Genomic DNA, 26,466 nt, shown 5'->3' with positions numbered 1-26,466 from the left:
TCCTAGATTAGAATTTGCCTACAGGACCCTTGAGGGTGGGACCATGTCATTATTATCTCTCATCATTGTATCCCCAGCCCCAAGTGAGAACATTACAAACAGCGAATGAAGGTCCTGGAGGGAGTTGGAGAGCTGGGGCTCTTCATTCAGGTAATGGAGAACACATGATCTCTTAAGGTAGTGAAGCTTTGGGCAAAACTTGGGACTGATAGATTTCTTGGGTGTAGGGCTATATTGTTATGAAGAGCAAAGGATGTGTATCGTGTCTCAAAGAACATGGACAGAGCCTGGTGCGAAGTACCCTGAGAACCTAGGCTTTCCTATTCCTCGTGCCCAAGGGGTTCATGGCTGGCTTAAGGGTTGAGCTTCCCTTTACAGGCACACGGATCTCCCGGTGAATTCCTTGACTTGACCTTGCTACTAGCCACTCAAAGTAATACAATCTCTGGCCAGCATGGAGTTCTATATGTCAGGTTCTTGGAGTTGTCTAGGGTAAATGTATTAAGAACGGCCTATCATGTGCCTCCTTGCTTTAGGTTTGTAGTATGCATAATCTGTTTCACTTTTCTGAGCTCCTATCTCTAGGTCCTAGATGGAAGGCAAGCTTGACTGGAGTGGCTGTTTTTCCCCAGGTGTTAGTCTTCCCCTTGCATCCCAGCCTGACTGAATCACCTTGGTCCGTTCTCTCCCAGATCCCATCGTTGGGGCTATAGGAACGGATAGGGAAGTGTGAGATATTGCACTAGGATGTAGTCTGAGAGTTAGAAGAGCACTTAAAGATTCCTCTAATTGAAGCCCTTCATATTGTCATATTGTTCTTCACTTGGCCATCACCTAGATCTTGAGTTATAATCGGAGTCAGGTGGCAGTGCCCAGAGCCGTGGGCCCTAAGAAGCACACACTGAGGGAGCAGGAGGGGAGTCTGAGCTGGCGCTTTGCTCTTATTGCAATGTTTTGAGTGGGAGTGGGGTCCTGAACACTGAATCAAAGTCTTTAGATCAATGCATTGTCCCCTGATGTATCTGGGAATCAAATAAGATAAAATGAGCTGAAGGTGAGGTAAGAAGGGCTTAGATTAGACTTTCAGAAGGACTGGCATAGTGGAAACAGTGATTATGGCATTGTCTTCTCTAGGAGGCTTTTAAAAATAGGAACTGTGTTATTGGGTCTGGGCTGGGTATGGAGGTCGTTATGTATGGTTGTGGAGGGATGGTCAGTTTGATTGTCCTGGGACACCTCTAGCAAGCCCAGACAGCTGAGAAATACTCATTCTTTAAATGAGACAGTCCTGGGAGGAAAGAAAGGCAGACTTGGAGCTGGGGAAGGTGGGGGAAGGGAAGCAGGTATTCGTGGAGGGCTGCTTGAAGACCATCTGTATTTCATTACAGAGCTGCCACTCTCACCCTCTTCCCTGTGTATGCTCTCCCTCCCTCTCTCTCTCTCTCTCTCTCTCACTCTCACTTTCTCTCTCTCTCTCTCTCTCTCTCTCTCTCTCTCTCTCTCACACACACACACACACACACACACACTCACTGCTGCTCTGACGCCACTCCCATCCTTAATTCTAGTGAAGATGCTAAAGGAACATCATATCAGACTCCTGTTACCTCTTCCCCAGACTCGACAGATGCAGCTCTCAAAGCTGAGAACTGGACCAGTCTCCTGGAGCCCAGCTTCCCTGATAGCCGCTGCTGCCGTTCACACTGTTTCTTTACGGAGGCAGCTCCTTTGTCTCAGGGATCGAGGGTTTTCCTGAATCTCCCAGCTTTGCCCAGCCCCTGTGTGAGAATAGCTGGAATGGGATGAAACCACAGCGAGGGAGAGGGGTGGAGGTAGAGAAGGCTTCGGTTTTCTCTGCTGGGCTGGGTGCGCTCTGCTTAATTAGCATGAGAATAGAAAGGCATTCTCCCTATCCTCCCTTAGGGATGGAGAGGAAAGAAGAGCAAAGGCTGTAGCTCTGTCCTACTCCATCAGAGATTCTGGGACTGGGAAAATGACCACCTTCACATTTCTCCAATCCTCTGAGGACCCCAGGACCCACGGTATTGAGAAAAGCTTTGATGGAGCCGGCTGGTAGATCTCCACTCCAGATTTTCCAGCTGTCCCTGTCCCCCCACCGCTCAGAGAGCAGGATGCTGAGATGGCTCGGTGATGCAGAAGGTATGTGCTTTTTCAGTTCTGGTGCTGATGCTGTGTGTGTGGTGAGGTCTCTGTGGCGCAATGGACGAGCGCGCTGGACTTCTAATCCAGAGGTTCCGGGTTCGAGTCCCGGCAGAGATGGTCACCTGGCAGGTACCTCTTTTATTTTGTATGCTGTCATGCTAGGTCGATAATTATATTTATTCCTTCCTGGGGCTCTGGGAAGAGAAAGGAAACCGCTTTCCTTGGGAATCCTGGACCTCCCCTCTTTTTCTGTCTCCTCCTTCTTTGTTCTTTCTCTGTTCCTCCCTTACTAATTTTCATTGCCTAATGAAGGCTCAGATGTCTGCTGCATCGCTCTGCTCAGCCTGACTGACACAGCCTTTGAATCCTTTGCTTCATAGAAAAATCATTGGCACAGAGGGACGGAGACGCCTGGCCATAGGTTTTGGAACCACTATGGTTCCATCCCTTTACCTCCAAGAAAACAAAAAAGCAGATCGTCCCATATGCTGATGAGGAAAGGTCCAGTTGTGTTCCAAGGTGACAATCACCTTGACCAAGGTGGGTCAGGAGATGGATGGGATCATGCAGACGATGATTTCTTGTGCTATCTTTGTTGGCTATACTTTTGTATTCCAAAGGGTGGGCTTTTTGTGCTAATGCTCATCACCGACTTCCTCATCTACAAGGTGAGATGTAATCATTGCTCTTTGTCTCAGTGGAATAAACTACACAACAGCATGCCAATTACCAGCAGCAGACAAACTTGTACAAGAAAGTCAAGGTCTTAAATGCTCTTTGCTGTGAAAAGTTTGCAGCCTTTCCTGATTACAGGACAAAGTTTGAAGTTTGTATCTGAATGTTATTTTCATAATTCCTGGTTTCCAACAAGCCTTTTTCTCACCACCTCTCTCACCCTGCATCCACTTCTGCTCTCTTTCCCTATCTCATCTAATGGGCCATATTCAGCAAGATTGGGAGCTCGGTCAGATTGGTTTTCTACTTTGGGCTGGCCTGGCTCTCTCCCTTTCACGTTGCAGCCTCCAGTCTATTAGCTAGAGGGAGCCATCCAAGCCAGGAACTGACCTCTACCTCAGGTGAACTCAGGAAACCTGAGAAGACACACCTCTCCTCCTGACTGCTGGCGAGTCAGCATCTCTCCCACACGGGGCTCTGGACGGGCGACCAGAGGACACAGCCAGCCGTGCACTCCTGCTCTAAGGAAGCTGGGGCGGGCTGAGAGAGGAGAATCCAAGCCATGCCAAGAGGTGGGGAATTGACAGGGCAGACAGGAGGACACTGGAAGGAGACTGATGTCTTTTAAGCCTTTAGGACACATACATGTTTGTAGCAAGTTGAAACTCCTGAAATTCTTTTGAAGCAGTCTGGTACTTTAAAGGGACTTAGGATTCTTGCAGTAAGAACCAACACAGCTTTACCTTCCTGAGTTACTTTGCTAGAACACCAATTCGAATATTAACTCTTTCCTACCAGCCCCATGGATATGCCCTTTGGAGGATACTGGTGTGGACCTGAAATCCCTGGGCAGCCCTTCTGGAGCCTATTTTTAGCTCAATTTATCCTAGATATTTTTGCTTAAAGGTCAGGCCTGAAATGAAATTGGTCTGTGTGTGTGGATGGGGGTGTGTGGCGGGAGGGCGTGTAGGGGGGAGGTTTAGGGAAGGGGCATATCAGAGTTTTCAGCCTTAATTCAGAATACTACCTACATCTTTTAGCACCCCCCTCCGCCCCTGCATCATTCTATTATAATTGTGCTGCTCAATAGTAACAGTTTTGAAAAGTTAAGAGGGTTGTTCCTCTGTCACTGTTAAAGTTTGGGGTAAGAGTACAGGTTCATCATGGCCTACTCTAAGGTTTTCTCAATTCTAGAAGCTTTCTAGGAATGTCGTTTTTATGAAATTGTGGGAACTGGGAGGGAATGTGTGCCCAAGTAGGCACTGAATTGAGATTTGTTCAAGTGTTTGATCAGGGTGGAACGTAGGCTGCTCCTTACGTGAAGTTCTATACCAGTGAGAATGAAACCCCACAGATAATCCCCCAAACTTATTTTAGCCAATGATTTCCATTTTCTAACTTAGAACCAGAAGACCTTGGCTTAAGTCGCAGCTTTGCCAAGTTTCTAAACCTCTCTGAACTTTAATTTGCTAGTTTATAAATACAAAATGGTACTACCTATCCTCCAAACATAAAAATGAATGAGAAAGTCCATTGTACAGCTCTGTACAAGTATATAGGCTCTGTTAGTTTTGGGATTGCTTTTGTCTCTCTCCTCAGCATGTGGGAAAGATGCCTGGCCAGAGAGTACGGAAATGAAAGGGTCTGAATGATCAGCTCCTGCCTGGAACCTCCACTGTGGCTGTATGCCACCAATTGGGGCTGATGCTGACTTGTGCCACCCTAACAAAGAGGATGGAATGGACTTTCTAGCTAGTGGAGTCCTTCAGAGGGCAGATGGTCCCTCTGTGCCTTACAGAGGTGGGTTCATCTCAGCCAGGTGGGTAGAGGCCTCTGCTGGCTACACCACTGAAGGGAAATAAAAGCTTCCACTTATTCAAACATCATCCGCCTTTAGCTCCCTCAGCCTCTGAGGGGTAATGTTTTGGGGACTTGAAGAAGGACATCACCAGCACCGGAAGCAAGATTTTCCACATTGGTAAAAATTCCTTTATATGTGATAAAAACTTTCTTCTTAACATACGAGAGATAACTTCTAATTTATGAATATCATAATTATTGTATTTTAAAGATACTCAGAATATAAAATAGAAATGGGTGGGTTTTTTTTAATAAACTCATTTCACTGTAGGACTCAAATGCTTCACGGGTGCTGACGATGATCATTAATTACAAAGTATGCAGGCAGGATATATCTTATTTATTATTGTATTCGCACTGCCTGAAATATGGTCGGCGTTTGATGGATATATTTGAAAGAATGAATGCTGACTTAGACTGGCTATAAATTATGTAGATAGGAAAGAGAAAGAGACGGAGCTCCTAGGGATCAGGAACACAGGAGATATCTTCATGCATTAATTCATTCACTTTACAAATATTTATCAAGTGCCCACTTTATGCCACTTTCCATGTTGCAGGCACTGGGATCCAAAATAGCATTGCCCACTTCCCTCATGGAATGCATATTCCCGTGGTCGAGATAAAGAATAGTTAGGTAAATAATATTATGATAGAATTGTAGGTAGGGATACCTGCTGGAGGAACTAATGATTAAAGATAGAGTGATGTGAAGTGTGGTGGTCACAGAAGACTTTCCCAGGAGGTGGCATTTGAGTGAAGACTGAATGAAGCAAGAGAGCTCAGTGAGATCCAGAAGATGGGTGTTCCAAACAGAGAAACAGCAAGAGCAGAGAACCTGAGTTGGGCATGAGCTTGATGGCTTTGAGGGAAAGCACAAAGGTCAGTGTGGTTGGAAGGGAGGGAGTGATGAAGAGTAAAGTTCAGAGATAAATATGGGGCATGTCATATAGGATAATGTACTCAACCCTATCACAGCCAACTCTGCCTTGTGTAATAAGTCCAGTGTCTCCTCACTTTTCCTTTACTTTCTTGCAGTGAAATTTATAGGTTATATAACTTCCTACGCACATAATTAAAACAAATCAATAAAATATCCTCTTTGTAATATAAGGAAATAAATGCTGTGTATTTTAATACATAAATGCCACACTAGCAGTCATACCTATATGAAGAATCACCTTCAGTGCAACAGCTATAGATGTTATATATGCAAAAAAAAAATGCAGGCATGTTTTAAATATCACAAGGAATGTCAGTCACAAGCAGTGTTGTGATTTTCCAAGCTGGTGCACACTTGATAAATTTATCGTCAAAACAAATTAAATCTTCTTGCAAAGTATGCAGCATTTTGCGTTCCTGAATATTTTAGGAAGTTTTAAACCATGCAGAAACTGTAGTTATATGGAAAAATAAGATAGAACCTAGGGCTAGACACCAACAACTAGCCTTTCAGTAGGCCATTCAAAAGAAGTGCACAACATGGGGCAAAGTCTTCTTTGTGTGAGATGCATCTACACATTGCAGGACACACAAATCCCAGGTAATCTTCCTCTCTGCGGCTAGTAGTGGTCCCCAATCATTACAAAAACAAAAAATACTCCACTAAATTTTCAAACCACTACCTCGGGGCAATTGCAGACCAACTGGCAAGTGCTGACATAAGGCTTGTAGGTCAAACTTTCCTTCATACTAATGAAAATCATTGGTGGGTTTGAGCATAGAAATGGTAGAATCTGATTTAGATGTTAAAAGGATAATTTTGGCTGTTGGTAAAGAATAGACTGGATTGGAGGGAGTGGACTATTTGCAGGTCTGCTGGACCCAACACCTTTTAGAAGCAGCGGGACGTGGCACTGTGGTTCCCAAGTGGTGGAGCTAGTACCACCAGAAGTTGGAGGGTTTTATAACAACGCCCACCTACAAAAGTGATTTATCATCCCTGGAGAGCTAACCTGGCACGGATCATTTATATTTTGTCTAGGAACTACTTTTATTTATTGTCATTACAATGATTCCACTTACTAGGAAAAAAAAAAAAAAATGTTCATTTTGTTTGTACTTAAGAGCCGTAGGAAATGGAACTTATTCTCCTAATCGTGATTTCAGTGTTTGTGTCTTTTGCAGTTCCTATGCATTATAATGGAACAGAATGTTTTGAAACTTCTCCATGTCTTCCTTGGAAGACATATCTTTTTGCGTCTGCAATGGTAATGTTCTCCTGTGGTGGTCCCATTGAGAGAATGGACAGCAGGCGAGGCACAGAGTCACGTGATACGAGAAGCTGGAAACACGAGCACAGGGGAGGAAGAAGCTGCATGGGGGTGACACGGACCTGGGTCTGCATCAGAGGGCTTCCTCTTTACTTGCATAACTTTGGGCATGCACTAGGTTTCTTGAGCCTTGGTTTCCTCATCTAGAAAATGAGCCAAATAATATCTAGAATTAAATAAGGTAAAATGGAAAAGTGTCTGGATACGTAGATACATAGTAGGTGCAAAAACAAACACTGGCTTCCTTTGTTTATGGACCGTTTGTCCAACCAGACTTCTTCAGACTGCATGCCTCAAGCTATTTTCTTGGAGATCCTGTGTGAGGCTCTGGGGGACTTAGCCATGGACCACATGTTTCTCCACCTTGAAAAGGCTTGGACATAGTAGAGTGCCAAGGGAAATAAAAAGTGCACAATGTATCTTCTATAGTAGTTACCCTCAAGAGGACTCACTCCCCTGTGGTCACTGTGGGAGCCCTGGATTTCGCTCTAGGGCTCTGAGCATCGAAACCTTGCAGCAATCCTTAGGCCAGCCCTGGGGACAAGGTTTCACAGGCCCTGTGGAGAGGGTCATGTGAAGCCTTTTCTGCTAGGAGCAATGCAAGGCTTTAAAGCTAGGTATGAGGGCAAGTATGTCTATACAGGGAAGGTGGGATGAGACTAAAGACAAATTCCTGGGGAGCTGGGAGGAGATAGGATACCAGAGATTGGCTGCTGTGTTCCTGACCAGGGTACTTCCTGGGAGTGTTGCCTGCCATGCACCCAGTTCAGTCCTGAGTCTCAGAGAAGCATCATCTGGGAATCACTAACAACCCCAAATATTCTTCTTCCTTCTCTCCTTTTAGGGAAATGGTACCATCCAAAATAGCAGACAATTTAGAGCCAATTATACTTACTTTGAAGGAATATGCAACTTTTTTCTTTTCTAATTATGCACAAACTTCCAACAGTACTTTAAAATTTTTGTACTTAAGTGTGCCCCAAGTAGTGGAGGAGAGTGATTGCTTACCCCCAGGTGTCACAAAGCAGAGCCTAAAGTGGCTTTTGCCAAGTACAACATTGCTTTGAAGTCTCATACTTTATGCTACATTCTAGTACAAATTTGGGGTTCTACTTCATTATATCTGCATTTTTAGGTACAAAAATAATTATCTGGCTCCAAACCTTATAATAAAAATGACTGGCATGTCCTACATATGGGTGTCTGGTATATATCAGTTATAAAATCACAGAGATATATTAATACTAAAAATGAGTTTGTGACCCCTGAGTATTCACTCAGAGGTGACGGGGGAGATAGCCTAGAGACTGGTTAAGTAGATAGAAACCTGGCAGGGAATGAACATTCATTCAGTTACTCATTCGACAGATATTTATTTAGTGCCTACTCCGTGCTAAGCATCGAACTAGGTGTGGGGATACAAGGATAAGCAAAAAGAGACAGAGATTATCACACAAATACATGTAGAATTGCAACTGTGAGTGAGAGAGGTCGATGGAGCCAAGGCCATTTATGGCAGAGGGAGCTGACCTCCTCAGAGGGGCCAAGGAAAGCTTCTTCCAGGAAATGTCTCTTGACTTGAATCTGAAAGATCAGTAGGAAACAGGCAAAGAATGAAGGAAAGAGCTTTCCAGACAAAGGAACAGGGAGCACAAATGTCTTGTGGTGGGAGGGAGGACAAATGACTGAAAAGCAAGTGTGGTTTGACTACAGAGAGGAAGGCAGAAAGTGGCGTGAAATGAAGTTGGAGAGAGAGGCAGGAGGCTGACCCCACAGGGCCTTGTTGTGACTGCAGGGGGTTTTGTCCTTATCTGAAAAACAGGGAGAAACCACTGAAGGGTTTTAAGTCAAAGAATAACATGATTAGTTTTGCATTTTAGACCAATTACTACAGCTGCTGCTCAGGGGACAGGGTAGAAGGGTGCCAGGATAGATGCTGGAGCTGAATAGCAGTTCAGTAGTTGTTGTGCAAAGTGAGGTTAGCTTGGAATAGGGCGGGGGGGGGGGGGAGTAGTGGTGCAAACAGAGAGAAGTAGGTGGGTTTTAGAGATATTTAGGAGCTAAAATGTGCAGGATTTGGTGGTGGGTTGGAAATGGTACAAAGAGGAAGGACTTGTCAAGTATGGCTTCAAGATTTCTGGCTTGCCTACCATTGACTAAGATAGGAAACACTGAAAGAAGACCAGGTTCGGGGTAGGTGAGTTCAGCTCTGAGCTTCTAACTTTGAGGTGCTATGAAGTTGAGAGCCGGGTCAGGGTCTAAACTGATGGTTTGATTTTGGGAGTCATCTGCATGTTGGAATTTGAAGCCAAAAGTAAGAATGGGATCACCTGGGAGAAAGTGTAGAGTGAGAAGGACCTAAGAATGAGCTAAGAGGAACTCTAATATTTAATGGCACAGTAGAAAAAGAGAAAAGCAATGGCAAGAGAAATAAGAGGGCAACTGGAATATTATCATTTCTGAACTCACAGGAAGGGAGCATTCAAGATGGGACTTGATTGAGTACCACATGCTACTGAAAAGTCAAGAATAAGCAGAACTAAACTTATCTGTTAGATTCAGTGACGTGGAAGCCAGTGGTGGGAGTTATTTCACTTTCTATGGAGTATCAGGGCAAGAAACTGGATTGGAGTGCAGAGGAAGGGGGAGAGGAAGACATGGAGGGAACACAGAGAGGCAACTCTTAAAAGTTTGGCTGAGAAGGGATGAGGGGATGGCAGAAAGAGCCAAACAAGAACATCTTTCTGTTTTTCCTATTTTAAAACTTTTAATTCTGGAAATTTTCCAATGTAAATAAATTCAACAGAGTAGTATCACGAACCCTCATGTACCCATCACTTAGTTTCAACAATGATTAACTCATGGCCAAACTTGTATCTATACATCCACCCATTTTATTTGTTTTTTCAGTGGGAGAGACTTGAGCTGTTTGAAAACCACTGGGGAGGAAGCCATTGAGAAGGAGAGTTTGAATAGTCAAGAGAGAGAAATAGAGGAAAAAGGCAAAAATGATAGCCAAGGTTTCTGAGGAAGTGGAGCGGGGGTGGGAATATGATGTAGAGTACCGTGAGGGGATTCACTTTGGTAGCTGTGGAGTCAGCTTCTCTCTTGCTGTAGGATGGTAGCATGTGTGCAGATGTAGATTTGCATGTTGACATCTGGAAGATAAGAAAATTTCACCTGACGATGGAGGTGGCTCCTTCTCCTCCTCTTCCTCCTCCTCCTTCTTTTAAAGTAAGTAATCATGTCATCTTGTGAGAATAACTGGGAAAAAGAGGGTGTTGCGTGTTTGAAGAAAGCATAGAAAGTTGGATTAGTTATTGTGGAGAGAGAGAGAGAATGCTAATATAGCAGAGAAATGTGGACTATTTAGTAGATGGTGTTAAAGGACCAATTTGGAGGAGATGGATTGGCCCTGAGAAGCAGATCCAATTCACATACATATGTATGTGTGTTTGTATGTCTGGCTTGTTAACGTTAGCCTTCATAGTATAGTAGTAGTATATCTAATGCTACTCTATTCCCCAGTGGAGGAATGTATCTAGGCGCATGTATATGTGTCTGCACAGAAGGCATGGACTCCACAATCTCGTGAGTGTGTGAGCAGAGTATATATATATATCTCAAAAAGGGAGGTGATTTAATTCTTAAAACGTTTTAATTCTTAAAATGTCCAACAGCACATTGGCGTTTGTGTTTCCCATTAATTGGTTCAGGGCGCCACCTGCTGGAAATCTTGCTCAACAATGCCAGCCAGGCTTTTCCAATGCAAAATCTAAAACCTTTCTTCTCTGGAAAGTCAGTGTTCCTGCATACGGCATTTCCCTCATGGTATGTTAGCCTCATTTATTAGATACTCTTTTACTTTCTTTATTTGCATGTCAAATCACAAACATTAAAATGTGTTCTTTTCTGACTTGATTTTGGTCAAAGATCGCATCTATCCCATTTCAATGCACGCGTTGTCTGTAAACCTCATCCATGATCCATATACGAAAGAAGAGAAATAAGATGTCAGACTTATCTGAAGTGGCGCGAATAAGAAGTAGATTATTAGTTAAAGGTGTATAAAGTATAAAAGATAGAGTCCAACTTTGACCAGGTTAAGAGATGTCTTATTTAGTAATCCCTCAAATTTGGATGTTGTCCATGGCTTCCTATCCTAAATTCCTCTATATGTATTTCTTTATAATTTCCAAACTTGACCCCTCAGGAAACCAGGCTACTATAAAGGATCCTTTTCATGGTCTATCTTAATCTGAGTACGACGCCATTAAAACCGTTTCTCCAAGGTCTCCAGGTCACACCACTAAACGGCTCCCAGTTTCTAGGTTTTCTTCAAATAATTCCTTTCCTTTGAATTAACTTACTGTATGGGAGAGTTCAGGGATAAATCACTCTAATTGCTCCTTTAATTCAGTCAATAACTTTTAATTATGGTCATTTTACATATACAAACTCAGTCATGATTCACGGGGAATTTAGAGAAATGCCGTATAAAGTACTGAGTTATTCACAAGAAAAGCAGCATTTGTTTACTTTTTTTATTGGAGTATAATTGCTTTACAATGTTGTGTTAGTCTCTGCTGTACAGTGAAGTGAATCAGCTATATGTATACAAATATCCCCTCCCTCTTAGAAAAGCATTTGTCTATTTCCTCAGCCCGTCTTCATTAAATGCTTACTGTGTGTCAGGAGCTTTGAGAAGCACTGGGGAGATATGGGAAACAAGACAGGCATGATTCTGACCCTTACAGAGTTTGCTACATAGTGTGGAAAGCAGACATTAATTACGGCATCCCAACATGTTCTGGTGAGTTCTCTGCTAAAAGAAGTACAGAGAATGTCATGGAATATCTGGAGGACAGAGAGTCATGGAGGTCTTCCTGGAAGAAGTGGTATGAAGCCATGGAAGAAAGGGAGAACAAAAAGACACCAGGCAGGATGGGAGCCAAAGGCTGAGAGCCAGATTGTGGAGGGGCTGATAAATCTTTTTAAGGAGTTTGGGTTTTATTGTAAGAGCAAATACCAGCAATGAAAAATTTTAACTGTTTGTGTGTGTATGGGGGTAGGGGTGACCACACTCAGATTTATATTTTGGAAAGATTATTCTAGCTGAAATTTGGAGAAGTTCTGGAGGATAACCTCCGATGGGACATTAGTTTCAAGGTATGTGTGGTGTGGCATTGGCTTATATTAGGGCAGTGGAGAAGGAGAGAAGTGAGTGAATCTGAGAGATATTTAAGATGTTGAATGGATAAGACTTGGTGGAAATTGGTTTTACGGTCAAAGGAAGAGACGAGTCCAGGATGGCTCACAGCTTTCTGGCTTGAACCAAGGGGTGAGGGGAGGTGCCGCTTAGTGAGACAGTGTGTACTAGACAAGATGTAGATTCTCGAAATGGTCAGGGAAGGTGAGTATTCCCCCTTGGACATGTTGAATTTGAACTGTCTAAGACGTATTGGTAGATATGTCTAGTGAGCAATGAGATATGTGAGCCTGGAATGAGGAAGAGGAATCTGGGCTGGAGAGACAAGTCAGGAATCATCAGCCTGTTGGGAGTAAATTGATGTTTTGGGAGTGGTCGACATCTCACTGAAGGTACAGAAAGAAGAATGGCTAAAAAGAAGCCCTGAGGAACCCATCATTTAAGGAATCATTAGAAGAGGGGGAAGCCAACACAGGAGACCGGCCAGAGAGCCTGGGAGACAACCAGGAGGACAGGTGCCAGAGCCAATGGAAAGAAGCTCTTGAAAAAGGGTGTGTGGGCAGCAGTGGCAAAGCCTGCTGATAACAACTGATGTTTTCTTTAGAAGTTAGTCATGTGTGGCCTTGTCCAGTGCAGGTGCAGTGGAGGGCCAGAGTTGATTTCAGTTGGTTCACATGTGAACTGAGGCATGAGGAAGGGATGAGAAAGTGGAGGCAGTGAGCGCAGATTTGTTGTGAAATGGAGTTTAGGGATGGGTGGGAGCTGGTGGGAGAGGTATGGTTAGGGGAGTGATGTTGTTTTTTGGAAATGAAAGGGTTGAGAATGTTTCAACACTCATGGAAATTATCCCATGAAAGAAAGGCTGAAGGAACAAGAAAGGAAGTACTCACTAAATAGTTTAGTCCCTAAGAAGATAACCAGAGCTAATTAAAAGATAATAATTTACTGGGCCCTTCTTTGTGCAGAAACCGTTCTGAGAGCACTATTTCATTTGAGTCTTATACAGCCTCTCTGAGAGGTACGATTTTTATTATCCCATTTCTTTGAGATGAGGAAACTGACACACAGATAGGTACCAAGGCCATGCAGTACATGGTGGAGCTGGGATTCATAACCATGCATCTGACTTGAGACTTGCACCATTAATCACAAAGGCCTTGTTGTGGGATCCTCAGCCTAGCTGGAGACATAAATAGGAGGTATCCACCCTTTGTTCTTGTAAATAAAGAGGAAGGATATGGGGCAGTTACAGATGCAGGTAAGTGCCAGCTTGATTGGCATTATTAATTTCCTAGGGATGCCAAAACAAATTACCCCAAACTGGGTGGTGTAAGAACACAGAACTTTATTCTCTCACAGTTTTGGAAGTCAGAAGTCCAAAAATTAAGGCATCATCTGGTCTCTCCCCCTCTGAAGGGGTCCCTTGTCTGAGGCTGCATACCTCCTACCTCTGCCTCTATCATCACATGACCAGCTTCTCTGTGTCTCAGAATTCTTTCTGCCTTTCTCTTATCAAGAGACCTGCCATTGGATTTAGGGGTCACCCTAAACTTAGTTATGTCTGCAAAAATTCTTTTTCCAAATAAGGTCACATTCACAGGTTTTGAGGGTTAGGATCTGGACATATATATATATTTTTTTTAGTGGGGACACTATTCAATCCACTACAGTTAGAAAGTTGAAGGAGTTTGGTCTGATGGATCTCTATCTTCTATGAAGTAGAATAAGAGTAATTTTCTGAGAGTGAACTCAGATGTAGAGGGGTCAAGTATCTGAAGAGAGTGAAGAAATCTTGAAGTAATTATTATTGAAATGTGGAGAGTCAGCTGAGTAGGAAGCACAGTATGTTTGTGGAGCAGCGTGGAGAACGCAGATAAAGTTTATCATTAATTCATAGCTGTGTGATTTTCTCTAGCAGCGATTCGCAGCTGGGTACAAGCGTGGAGAAAGCTGACAGGTGAAGTGACTGGAGTTACAGTCTGGGGGGAGGGAAACGGATGTGGAGGAAGGACAGAGACGGAGGAGGTTTAGGATACTGGCAAGTGGGGGTTTTCTACTGCCCCTAGGAGCAAAGCTGGGTGTGCATGGAAATGAAGTCAGAGGGGGACTAAGGGATGGGTCAAAAAGCAGGCGAGAGGCTGGGAGCAGTTCAGTGAACTAGCTGTGATGCCGCAAGGTTATTCTCAGAGTATAGAGTATTTGATTGTATCAATTTACATGAGGAAAAGAATCTGCTTGCAGCAGAAGCAAAGAGAAGGTTAATGGGAATGGAAAAGTCAAAGAAAAGAGAAGGCAAGAAAATAACAAAACAGAAACAGACTCACAGATATAGAGAATAAACTAGTGGTTACCAGTGGGGGCAGGGAAAGGCAGAGGGGCGATATAGGGGTAGGGGATTAAGAGGTTCAGACTACTGTGTATAAGATACATAAGCTACAAGGATATGTTGTATAGCATAAGGAATATAGCCAATATTTTATAATAACCTTAAGTGAAGTAGAATCTATAAAAATATTGAATCATTATGTTGTATACCTGAAACTAATATAATATTGTAAATCAACTATCCTTCAGTTATTTAAAAAAAAGAGAAGGTAGGATTCAGGACAGGCCACCCATGTGGACAGAGAGTCACACAGGAAAATGGCAGGACCTGGGTGGCGAATGCTGCTAATGGTGTGGCGTTTGACCTGGAACCCCAGGACTTTGGTGGTTGGAGGAAGCTATTGAGGTCGGATGTGTGGTTCCCTTGGGATGACATTGAACACTGTATTAGTGAAGATTCATTTTTTTTTTTTTAAAGCAAGCATCTGCCTTTTTTATTTATTTATTTATTTATTTATTTATTTATTTATTTATTTATTTATTTTTGGCTGTGTTGGGTCTTCGTTACTGTGCGAGGGCTTTCTCTAGTTGCAGCGAGCGGGGGGCCACTCTTCATCGCGGTGCGCGGGCCTCTCACTATCGTGGCCTCTCTTGTTGGGGAGCACAGGCTCCAGACGCGCAGGCTCAGTAGTTGTGGCTCACGGGCCTAGTTGCTCCGCGGCATGTGGGATCCTCCCAGACCAGGGCTCGAACCCGTGTCCCCTGCATTGGCAGGCAGATTCTCAACCACTGCGCCACAAGAGAAGCCCCCAGTGAAGATTCTTGGGAGAAACAAAACCAATAATGTGTGTTTGTGTGTGTGTGTGTGTGTGTGTGTGTGTGTGTGTACGGAAAGGAAGGGAGGGTGAGAGATACTGATTGATTTATTATTCGGAACTGGCTTATGTGATTATGGAGGCTGAGAAACTCCTACCCAGGAGAACAGATAATATAGTTCCAGTCTAAGTCCAAATTCAGAGGCAGGAGAAGACTGATGTTCTAGCTTGAAGACAGTCAGGCAGAGAGGAAAAATTCTTTCTTAGCCTTTTATTCTATTCAGGTTTTCAACAGATTGGATGGGACCCACCACATTGGGAGGGGCAATTTGCTTTACTCAGGCTACAGATTCAAATGTTAGTCTCGTCCAGAAACGCCCTCACAGACACACCCAGAAATGATGTTTGACCAAGTGTGTGGGCACCCCCGGCCCAGTCAAGTTGACACATAGAATTAACCACCACAATCACCTTGATTACATGAATGGTCTTACTCTTTTGGTCTTAAGTCTCTTGGATTATAAAATGAAGGGGTGAAGAAGATTATTCCTAAAAGTGCTTCTCATTTTAACTTTTGTGTTTTAAAGTGTAATTTCAAATCCTTAAGGTGGAAAGAAACATCGTATTAAAGTTCTCCTTAATTAAATATACCTCGAAATGACTCCTGTGAATCCACAGGTCTTAGAAACGAATGATTATACCCGGAGTCTGGCTAATCTTCACTACCTATCTGCTTTTTTTTTAAACTATAAAAGTCTTGAGAAAACAACTTAACACAGCACAGCCACAGAAACTTCTCCATCATTAACACACAGTTTCAAAAGTTTCCTGGACCACGATCCTAGTTCTGGGTTGTTCTCTGCCTTTGCTGAGCGTGGAGTAAGTGATATTGTGACACGGCAGCATCGTCTCAGGTGAGTCTGTCATTCAGGTTAATGTAGCAAACTTGCACACAGACAGTGTATTCCAAGTTGTTACATTTGCTTGAGATCTGTGCATTTTACAGGTGGGTTAAATATATCTTTTTAAGTAGGTGTGCCTGAGATTAATAAAGACAGTACTTCCTGGAAGCAGAGGGTGGGGATGAGATGACATTTTGAAGTGTGGCACATTTGTCTAGTTTGGGGTTAAGGAAAGGAGAGTGTAAGCAGAGCCCTTGGTTTACACATTTCCAGCTGGAGGAGTTAGATGGAGAAGAGTCTTCTCCGACTGATACACTTTATCTATTCACTCCGCTTGGAATGCCCTTCCTCCATTTCTTCACTGGATGACTTAAAACAACCTCTGAAATGTCAAACTCCTCTGTGTAGCCTTTCTTGGCTAAGCTTCCCACCCCATCTAGATCAGGTGCCTTACCTTTGACTGCCTGTAACCTCCTGTGTGTACCTCTGTCGTGGCGTTCCCCATGCCATATTTACTTGTCTTTTATTTCTGTCTCCCCAACAGAATGGCTGACACGTAAGAGGCAATTAATTTATACTGAAGTCATTTTATTGTGGACTTTTGATGCATTTGTCATTATCTTGCTTCTGTCACTATGTCTGGCAACTATTTTATATCAGTCACTGTGTTAGGAACTGGAAGAAGAATAATAAACAAGACATAGGAGGCCCTGACCCTCGTGAAACATGTATTCAGGTAGGAGATATTGACAAAAAGGAAAGCAGCAGAAAAAAATAAATAAATGAAGTAGCCACCATTTGTAATTAGTTTGTTAAGAAGGGAATAAATAAGAGACTGAGACAGAGGCTGATGGGTGGAGGTACTTTGGGTAAGATGAACAAGAAGCCTTTCCCAGTTGGGAAAGGGGGGCGAACTCCAGGCAGAGGAAAGGGCAGAATGAGGCCCTGAGTTAAATATGGATGGAATAGAATGAGCTGGGCATCCTGGACAGACACAGGAGTGAGATCACACAGAGATGTTGCCCCATAGTTAGGAGTTCAGAAGGGAGGACTTGGGAGATGAGTGACAAAGTGCTGCAGGAACATCACCATCACAGTGAAGGAGATAGTACTGTCTTGGAGTCATGCAAGGGCAGTAAAGACAGAAGAAAGTAGGTGTGAGATTATATGTTAAAGACAGAAATTGATCAGATATTTTGATGATTTAGATGTGAATGATGAAGGAAAGAAAGGAATCAAGGATGTTTCTCACTGAAGTAATGGATTGTTATGTACTGATCTGGGAAGATTTGGAAGAAGGAGAAAGAAACAGGCTCAAGGTCCTACTGTTATAGCACAGGGAACTGTATTCAGTATCCTAAGATTAAACCATAATGGAAAAGAATATAAAAAAGAGTGTATATGTATGGATAACTGAATCACTTTGCTGTACAGCAGAAATTAACACAACATTGTAAATCAACTATATACTTCAAAAAAAAAAAAAAACAGGCTCAAGAGAAAGATAAGAGTTCTATTTACATTTGAGATGTGTGTAAATTTTCCAAGAGAAGGCTCCAGGCAGGTAGTTGGATATGAGTTTTGAGCTCAGAAGAGCTCAGAGGCTTCACGTGTAAATTTAAAAGGCCTCCACATAAAGATCATAAGTAGTAGACCTCTGGAAATTGATGAGGTTATTTAGGGAAGAAAATGTAGACAGAAGAGCAAAGAGGGCTCAGACAAGATCTTTGGACCCCCATGATTTGAAATTTGGGTAAAGGAGGAGGAACCATTCAAGAAAACTGAGGAGAAACAGCCAGTAAGAGAGAAAGTGGTTTTAGGAAACAAAAAAGAAAAATTTTAAGGAAGAGGGAGTGCCATTGCTGAGAAGTTCAGTAACATGACTGAGAAGTGTCCATTGAACTTTGCACAACATGGAAGTCGGTGGGTGTTTCAGCACGAACAGTTTCAGTGAGCGGCGAAGTCAGAGGCTAGATTTCAGTGGTATAAAATTCAGAATTTAGGAACGGAGGCAGTGTGTGTAAGTCACCCTTTCAAGAAGTTTGGCTGTAGAAGAGAACTGAGAAATGGACCAGTAGGTATGGAGAGGTGTGGATCAATGAAGGATTATTGTTGTTGTTATATTCTTAAAGAGAGATAGTGGATTATGTTTTTAGGCCAAAGAAGATAATCCAGGAGAGGGGCAGAAATTGGAGGTTCAGGAGAAGAAAGATAATGTAAGGCTTGACATCTTCTAGGATTTAAGAAAAGATGGAGTCCAGAACCCAAGGGAAAGGTTGAGCTTCGAGAGGGAGGAAGGATGTGATGAGTGCAGGTCAGTAGGTGGGTTTGTAGGTCAGAAGATGTGGGGCTTCATATCCAGTGGCTTCTATTCTCTCACTAAGAATGAGGTGAAACCATGAACTAAGAATGAGTGAATGAGTGATTGGACCTATTCTGTTTCTCATGGCATGAAACTAATTTTGCCAATTCCTAAGATAGTCAACATCTCTCTTGTCAGTACCCTTTGGCTTTGTAACTCCTTTTTGACAGGGACAGATTCCTGTTCATCTGTGCTTTTTCTTTTCTGAAATTAGTTTGCTGTGGTAGTCAATAGTTTTTTGATGAGATTCAAAATTCTGTATCAGTCAATGCCCCCCAATCACGTGGCGGGGGCTAGGGCTGGCCAGGACAGCTGGCTCTGTGAGGAGGGAAGAATTGATTGTCATAGTTTCTAGACGGGCTTCTTCAAGGCTTCGGAGGAGACAGACGTATGAGAAAGAGAAAACATTTGTGCAGGAAAAAAGGAAGAATAGAGATGATTAAAGAAAGGGAAAGTTTAACTTTTGCCATGTGCTACACAATATATAACACTCATTTCCATCTTCTACAAAACGTTTAAAAAAAATTGTCCTATTTGTCAAGGTTGACACTGGTGCTCTTCCTGGGCTCAGTGTAGAGTAAGAGCAGAGGCTACTCTGCAAGGGGCCCCATGCACATTTGGGTTACATTAATTTTTTTTTATTATGAAATAAATTATTCATAGCCAAGGATGTATATAAAATATCCAGTTTAAAATGTATAATTATGATCATAAAATAAACACTCAAGTTCCAACCAGCCAGCTTAATAGGAGAACATTGCCAGTTCCTCTGAAGATGCTTGGGTCAGCCTCCTCAATGGTACCCCTCTTCCAGCCTCCAGATGTAACAAATCACCCCCTTAATTTTCTTTATAGCTAAATAATATGTTACCTAGTTTTGGTTATTTTTAAACTGTATATAAGTGGAAACCTTCTTTTGTGTTGTTTGGTTCCCTCATCATTGTGTTTCTTGAGATTTATCCATGTCCTTAGACATACAACAGTTTATTTATGTCCACAGATGTGTAGTGCACCATGATATGGATATACCACAATTTATTAATACACCTTGCCTTTGACAGACATGTGATTTGTTTCCAGCTTTTTCTGTTATAACCAGTGCTGCTAGAGTATTCTTGTATCTCATGGTGCAAGAGTTTTCAGACTATATACTTGGGAATAAGATTGCTAAATCATAGGTTATATTCCTAGTCAACCTCATCAGAGTATACTTTATTGCTTTCCAAAGTGATATTTTTTTTTTACCAATTTTAGGTTGTCTTTTCATTACTGATAATACCAGAGACTTTGCAAACCTCGAGGCAGGGATATTACCTGGTTCTCCCTTTAGAGATAACCACAGTGCAGGAAATGGGTGGGCACTCTCAGGCCAGTGAAATTTTGGTGGCACATTTTCCTTTGTTTCACTTCCTCCTTCCCTAACCCTCATTCTCAGACAAGAATATCTCTTATCACATGGATGTGGTTAGGAGTCTCCCAGGAGGCTGAGAATGTCAGAAAACAGGAGATTCAAAGTTAGAGGCAGAAAAAGAAGGGGGCATTGCCCTGCACACATATTTGAGGGTCTGGAATGTCCAGAAAGCAATGAAGGAAGGGCTTGATTTGCAAACGTTCTGTTCAGAAATCTTGGCCCCAGACTTGAAATGCTTTTTGCAGCTAGGAATTCCCATGGTCACTATAGTATGGATTGTGAGAACTGCAAGTTTTTTAATTTTCATCCCCTAAGGATATGGAAATAGGGATATAACCCTGCCTGAAATTCTGCTATCCTGACACTCAGGCCACCTTGGCCCCATGTTTCCTGGAGTAAGAGTACCTACTACCTACAGCTTCCTCTCTCTGTCCTCTTTCCCTCTAGGGAATCATTCATGAACCAATTACATTAGAAAAACAACCTCGAATCCTCAGAAGATCCCTGAAAAGTACATACTGTTCCAACTTTAGAGATAAGAAAACTGAGGCTCAGAGAGGTGAGTAACTCACCCCAAATTAGATTGCTTCTAAGTGATAGACTTGAGAGTTGAAGTCACATCTGTTTAATTTCATCTGTGCTCTTCCTCCCTGTGCTTTCCCTGTTCTTCTATTTTCTGTCTTGTTTTTTATAACCATGTGGTCCTGAATGAGTGTCTTCTCCTGTCTGAGCTCTAGATCAAAAATTAGCAGTTCATATAGGCTTAATAAACATTTATTAAAAAATGAAAATCACCCTATGAACATCTTACATTCTAGTAAGAGTAACGTTCTGGGCCAGCAAAAGGTCTTTCTCCTTTCTACCTTATTATTGGTATTGTTGTTATTGTTTTTATATGTGTCTCCTAAATCTACTCTCACAGCCTGGATCTAAACATGTGAGTTTAGCTTGTTCTACAGCTGGTGTGTGCCTACAATTAGGTAGGTTTTGGTTATAAAGCTTGCTCCAGTGTGTTGCTGGTTGTCTGTTATTTTGCTTTCATCCTATTTTGCGGGCAGAGAGCGTTTCCCCTCATGACGGTTAGGGTTTTTAGTGGAGGCTTTCCTGAGATCTGCTGTTACAAACTCACACACACCTTAGCTCTGGCATCAGAGAAGCAGTCAGGCTTGTCAGCACAACCAGCACACCCATCAATACCCCGGGGACACTGCTATCACGACCTCCCAGGCTCTTTACTTCTCTAGTGGCACCTCAACCTGCTAACAGGATATCAGAAGCAGAGCCAGGAGTTGTAATACAAATGCGGGAAAGATTCAAATCAGTCTCTATCTTGGTGTGGCTGGGGGGAGACCCAGTCGCCACCACCTAGGATGCACCGGGAGGCTAAATGATTCAGACCTTTCTCCTGGACAACCTCCCTGCTGCCTTGCATGCTGGTCCACCTCCCCTGCTTCTCTCTTACTCTCCTGGTTGGAGAGAAGGATGCTGGTTCTCCACTGTAGCCCTGATACAGTGGGAATGTGAAGGCCATGATCTGAGTTGTTCTCTATGACCCAAAATACTCTACCCCTAAGACAATAAATTGAGATAAAAAGAAATTCTACACCCTTCTAATAATGGTCATGCCACATGAAGAAAAATATTAGGGGCCTTGGGTTATGGTTCCTTTTTGCAGTTGGTTGCCTTGTTATCCTGTGTCCTCTACTTGAAAACTGGGCAGAGAATCTCAAAGAATCATCAAGATTACTGAGGATAGCAATGGATGAGAGACCAGAAGTTTTTCATAGTCTGGAATAGGGGCTGGCAAACTTTTTCTGTAGAAGGGCAGATAGTAAATATTTTAGGCTTTGTGGGCCTGTCTGTCTCTGTTTGGATTTACAATCCTTTAAACATGTAAAAACCATTCTTAGCTTAGGAGCCTTACAAAAATGGACCACAGGCTAGATTTGGCCTGTAGTTTGCCAACTGCAGTCCTATAAGCTCATCTTCAATTTTAGAGCAGCTGGATAATAGAGAAAAAACTTCTGGAGACTTAATATGATATATTTTGGGAGGAAGCAATGAGCAGAAATATTAAGATCAAGTGTGACTAATTAGGAAATAATCTGGAAAACAAAATGAACAAAAGAAAGTAAAGGGAGGGAAGAACAGAGATTGTGAGAAAATTATTTAAAGGAATTAGAAATGTGGAAAAAAGGCAAGGATATAGGATGAAAATTGAACGGAGAGTATCTTGAATCAAGTAGAGTCTGGGAAAATGGAGTAAACAAGGCAGATTTTCTCCTAAGCATAGTTACTGGCAAATACACACAAGCCCTGTTGTGTAACAGACTGGATTTGCATGGGGATTTAAGGAGGAATTTACTCCCATCTTGTGGCTTATCACTACAATCTTCTTTTAACCATATGGGTCGGGTCATAGGTCTTTACTTGCTTTCCTGCCACAATCCAACACTGTTAGTTTAGTGCTTGTTCAATCAGCTTTCATGATTAAAAAGAAAAAAAAGGAGGGAAAGAGTGCATTACTGCCACGGAGAGTAGATTGGCAAGGGTGATTGTGAAGGATGGCAGTCGTGGAAAGTTTTCTGTGGATTGGGAAATAAGTGCAGGAATATGTCATGGCACTTTAATCAAAATACGAACCTTTTTTCCCCCCAGATAATTGACCATAAGAAAATATTGAAGGTGGAGAAAGAGCACAATTAGAAAATGAATGTAGAGGTAATACATGTTGAAGAGAAAATAAGGAAAAGTATCTCAAATGTAAGACCAGGCTGGAAGACAGGTAAACAGGCTAATTTTTGCTGGAAGATCATTTGAAAGGCAGAGACTTCTAAATACCCAAGAAATACTGAACATCACAAGAAAGGGCCCATTGCCTCAGAATTATGAAAGAGCACTGAAGTAGGAATCAAAACATCTTGGCTTTAGTTTTTAGTCTGCTCTGTACTGATTATGTGACTTTAGGAAAGTCATTTAGCTTATCTGAGTCTTAGTTTCTTCATCAGTAAAATGGAGATCATATGTTTTTCTTATTTCATACTGCTGTTTTGATTTGTACATACATATTAAAGGCCTTTGTAAAATATTAGGAACTATGATAATGACAGACATTTTATGAGTTTTAGTATTTTATTATTATTTATTACTATTTTATTAGTGGGTTGACTTCACTCATAGAGCAGGCTGTGTACTATGATTGAGGGGCTTCCAAAGGACTAGCTGCCTGTCAAATTTCTCCTAAATTGGACTGTGATAACATGAGTTAATCACCTTTGTGGGGGTCCAAGGTTTCTACAGTCTTTAGGTTATGAAAATAAAGAATAGTAAAAATGCAGATATATTAAAGACAGGATCAATTCAGTTGTGTACATCTTAGCTCTTGATTAGCTGGTCTTCTAGCAATGTCTTGAGAGAATGGGGCAGAATTACCATTAAATAGAAGGGTCCAAAGAGCTTGGGGTCACCATGAGAGCACTGAATGAATGCCTGTCTGAACATCAGAGGAGAGCAAGGCATTAAGGAAGAGAGGAATGGTCTTCTGCAACTGACTTCACAGTTTTGTTTTTTTTTTTTTTTTAAAGAAATTCACGTTCTTTTATTTATTTATTTATTTATTTATGACTGTGTTGAGTCTTCCTTTCTGTGCGAGGGCTTTCTCTAGTTGCGGCAAGTGGGGACCACTCTTCATCGCAGTGCGCGGGCCTCTCACCATCGCGGCCTCTCTTGTTGCGGAGCACAGGCTCCAGACGCGCAGGCTCAGTAATTGTGGCTCACGGGCCCAGTTGCTCCGCGGCATGTGGGATCTTCCCAGACCAGGGCTCGAACCCGTGTCCCCTGCATTGGTAGGCAGATTCTCAACCACTGCGCCACCAGGGAAGCCCGACTTCACAGTTTTGACTGACTTAGGCTAGTTTGTTCTGCCCATGTCTAGGTTTTTTGAGAGATGGCAGCTTGTGATCCTTTTTCCTTTGAATTCCTTCCCAGTGTCATTTTTTTTTTTCCTAAACAAGTGTTCTCAGGACAGGATCCTGACTAACGCTCCTAGAGTTATGGCATAGACAGCTAACATCCCACCAAGAATTCATGCTCCCCCTTCCAGGGGCCACCTTTCCAGACTGCCTTGTATCTAGAAGGGACTGGGTGCCAGTGGCACGTGTGTGGATGTAATGTGAATGTCTTATAGGATGAGGTGGTCGAGAGGCAAATGCTCTTTCTCCACTCTCTTTTTTTCTTGTCTGCTTACTGGATATTAATACCAGTGGTGATACTGGAAACCAAGTCTTGAGGATGGAACTGCCACAAAAATGGAAGGAAACTGGACATCTGAGTCACTGCTTGGAGGAAAGCTACCCCACCAGGAACACTTACATCAGACTGGAATGTGAGCAAATAATCCACTGGGACTTCCGGGTTTTCTGGTATCACTTGGATGAATACAGCTGCTGATATTAGCAAACCTTCTCAGACTATTCTGTTCTCTACAAATTGTGATCAGCTAGCCTCTTCTCTTGATCTGTAGCCCTTTCTCTTTTCTCCCTAGGTCCTTTCTACCTTTCCTGCCATTATGTCTTCAGATGAATAATAACATCAACAAAGAGCAAGGAGAATAGAAGAACAATGTTTATTTCATTCATGCACGCATTCATTCCTGTTTTTTTTCTCTGCTTGACTCAACTGCATGATAGTAGCCCAGGTGTTGGATGGGAGCCAAAGACGGATGTATGTAGGCTCTTGGCTTAAACTCTTGTCCTGGATATAAAAAAATGTATAAACAGTAAAGACCATAAGTTTCAATGACATGATTTTAAATTCAGACTCCAAAGGAAGAGTGCTTTCTCACCACTTTACATCCATGGAATTTGCTTCATTATTATTTCTTACTTCCCATGTGGCAGAGTGCCCTTGAAATATAAGATTTGTCAGTGGAGTAAGTACCCTATGGTCATTATCTGGTTTATAAAACCAGCACAGGGAGATCAGAGAGTTGTTTAAAACCTAAAACCATGTTGTGAGCCTGGAGCCCAGGTTTAAATATACTTGAATAGAAGAAAAACTGAGAGCCCATGTGTTGAAGGAGAATAACGTTACACATGCAAAGCAAGTAAACAAAAACCTAGAAAACAAAAACAAACAAAAATAGGAGCTTACAGAATCACACCAAACTAGTGTCTGAGATCTCATAATTTTCCCACGTATACAGATTGTGCTCACAGGTCCCCCCACAATACAATCAAGCAGAGTTTATACTTAAAATGGTTGTCACAGCCTGTTATTTGAGTCATGGTGTTGGGTAAGATTGTGGTTTCTAAACAAGAAAATTACTCCACAGTCACTTAGGGATTAAGGGGCTTCACTGGAATGATAACATGGTTGGAGGGCTCCGTTTACAGTTTCTATCACCAGTTTATGCAGGCAGTAGGGAATCTCACCGGTCTTGAATAATCCTTTAACTTTCTAAGAGCCGGTTACCTGGCTCTTGGAGGAAGAGCTTCTTATGATGTGCTGGAGTTTGGACCAGGCTCTGTTGTTTGAATCCTGACTCTGCCACTCAATATCTCTATGACTCTGGGTGAATTACAAAACCTCTCTCTGCCTCATTTCCCTCATCAGTAAAATGGGGATAATCATACACCCTACCATCTAGTTGCCAGAGGGATTAAATGAGCCAATAGGAGTAAGTCATTAGAACAGTACCTGCTAAAAAAGAATCAGTTGCCTGCAGATATTAAGGTTCTGACTCAGGTTCCTTCAGCCTTATTTGGAGGATCCTCACAGCACTAGTGTCCATGACCAGCCTTTCCCTTCCAAGTCACAGCTAGTTCCCTCCTTCTCTCTTGAGCTGTCACTCTCTCCCTTCATCTTCTCCTCATTGATTCTCTCTGTCTTCCCTGCAATCATGTCCTCCTCCCTGGCAGTTCTACACATGCCAGCCCAGTCTTCCACATCTGGCCCAAGAGTTATAACAAAGAAGGATTTTCTTTGAAATTGGTGTAGGGATACTAAATACCTAACATTTTTCACAGCCAGCTCCTTGGCAGGGGAGGACAGTTTAGTTTAGAAACAAAAGACAGGCCAGTAGCTGTGATAATGACACAGGTGATCAGAAAGACGGGAAGAGGTGGCAGAGCAAGCTGCTCCAGGATCCTTGTGCAAGACAAGTTGCACATATCTTGTCTGCTCAACTAAAAACTGTAACCAGTTAACCAAATTGCATATTTAATAGATAACATGTAACTATACAGTAAAAGGAAATATTTCAAATGTCTTTTGCACACAAGACTCTGACTCACAGAATCCATCTTTTGGTGGCAGGTTTTCTAAGGACAAAAAGAACTCAAGGGAATCCTAAACTTCACTCAGTTGTTTTATTGTTGATGTTATAATTTTGAAATTATTGTATGCGTGTCGTAGAATAAAGCAAATAAGCAGGGAATTCCCTGGCAGTCCAGTGGTTAGGACTCTGTGCTT

The 26,466-nt window shown here is 42.4% G+C and overlaps 1 long non-coding RNA gene and 1 other non-coding gene across 2 annotated transcripts; both read left to right on the top strand.

Annotated features, from left to right (window-relative positions):
• Positions 1-1,906: 1,906 nt before the first annotated feature.
• Positions 1,907-24,326, top strand: LOC130707354 (uncharacterized). The gene is made up of 3 exons (XR_009007250.1): positions 1,907-2,160; positions 20,443-20,554; positions 24,258-24,326. It is a non-coding gene; the product is annotated as an uncharacterized LOC130707354 (long non-coding RNA).
• On the top strand, positions 2,207-2,280 carry TRNAR-UCU (transfer RNA arginine (anticodon UCU)). Its single transcript has one exon. It is a non-coding gene; the product is annotated as a tRNA-Arg (tRNA).
• Positions 24,327-26,466: the final 2,140 nt, after the last annotated feature.

Source organism: Balaenoptera acutorostrata, chromosome 1 (assembly GCF_949987535.1).
Source record: "Balaenoptera acutorostrata chromosome 1, mBalAcu1.1, whole genome shotgun sequence".
In the NCBI taxonomy this organism is placed as follows: domain Eukaryota; kingdom Metazoa; phylum Chordata; class Mammalia; order Artiodactyla; family Balaenopteridae; genus Balaenoptera; species Balaenoptera acutorostrata.
The sequence above is the reverse complement of the archived record's forward strand: the minus strand, read 5'-3'. Positions and strand labels throughout refer to the sequence as shown.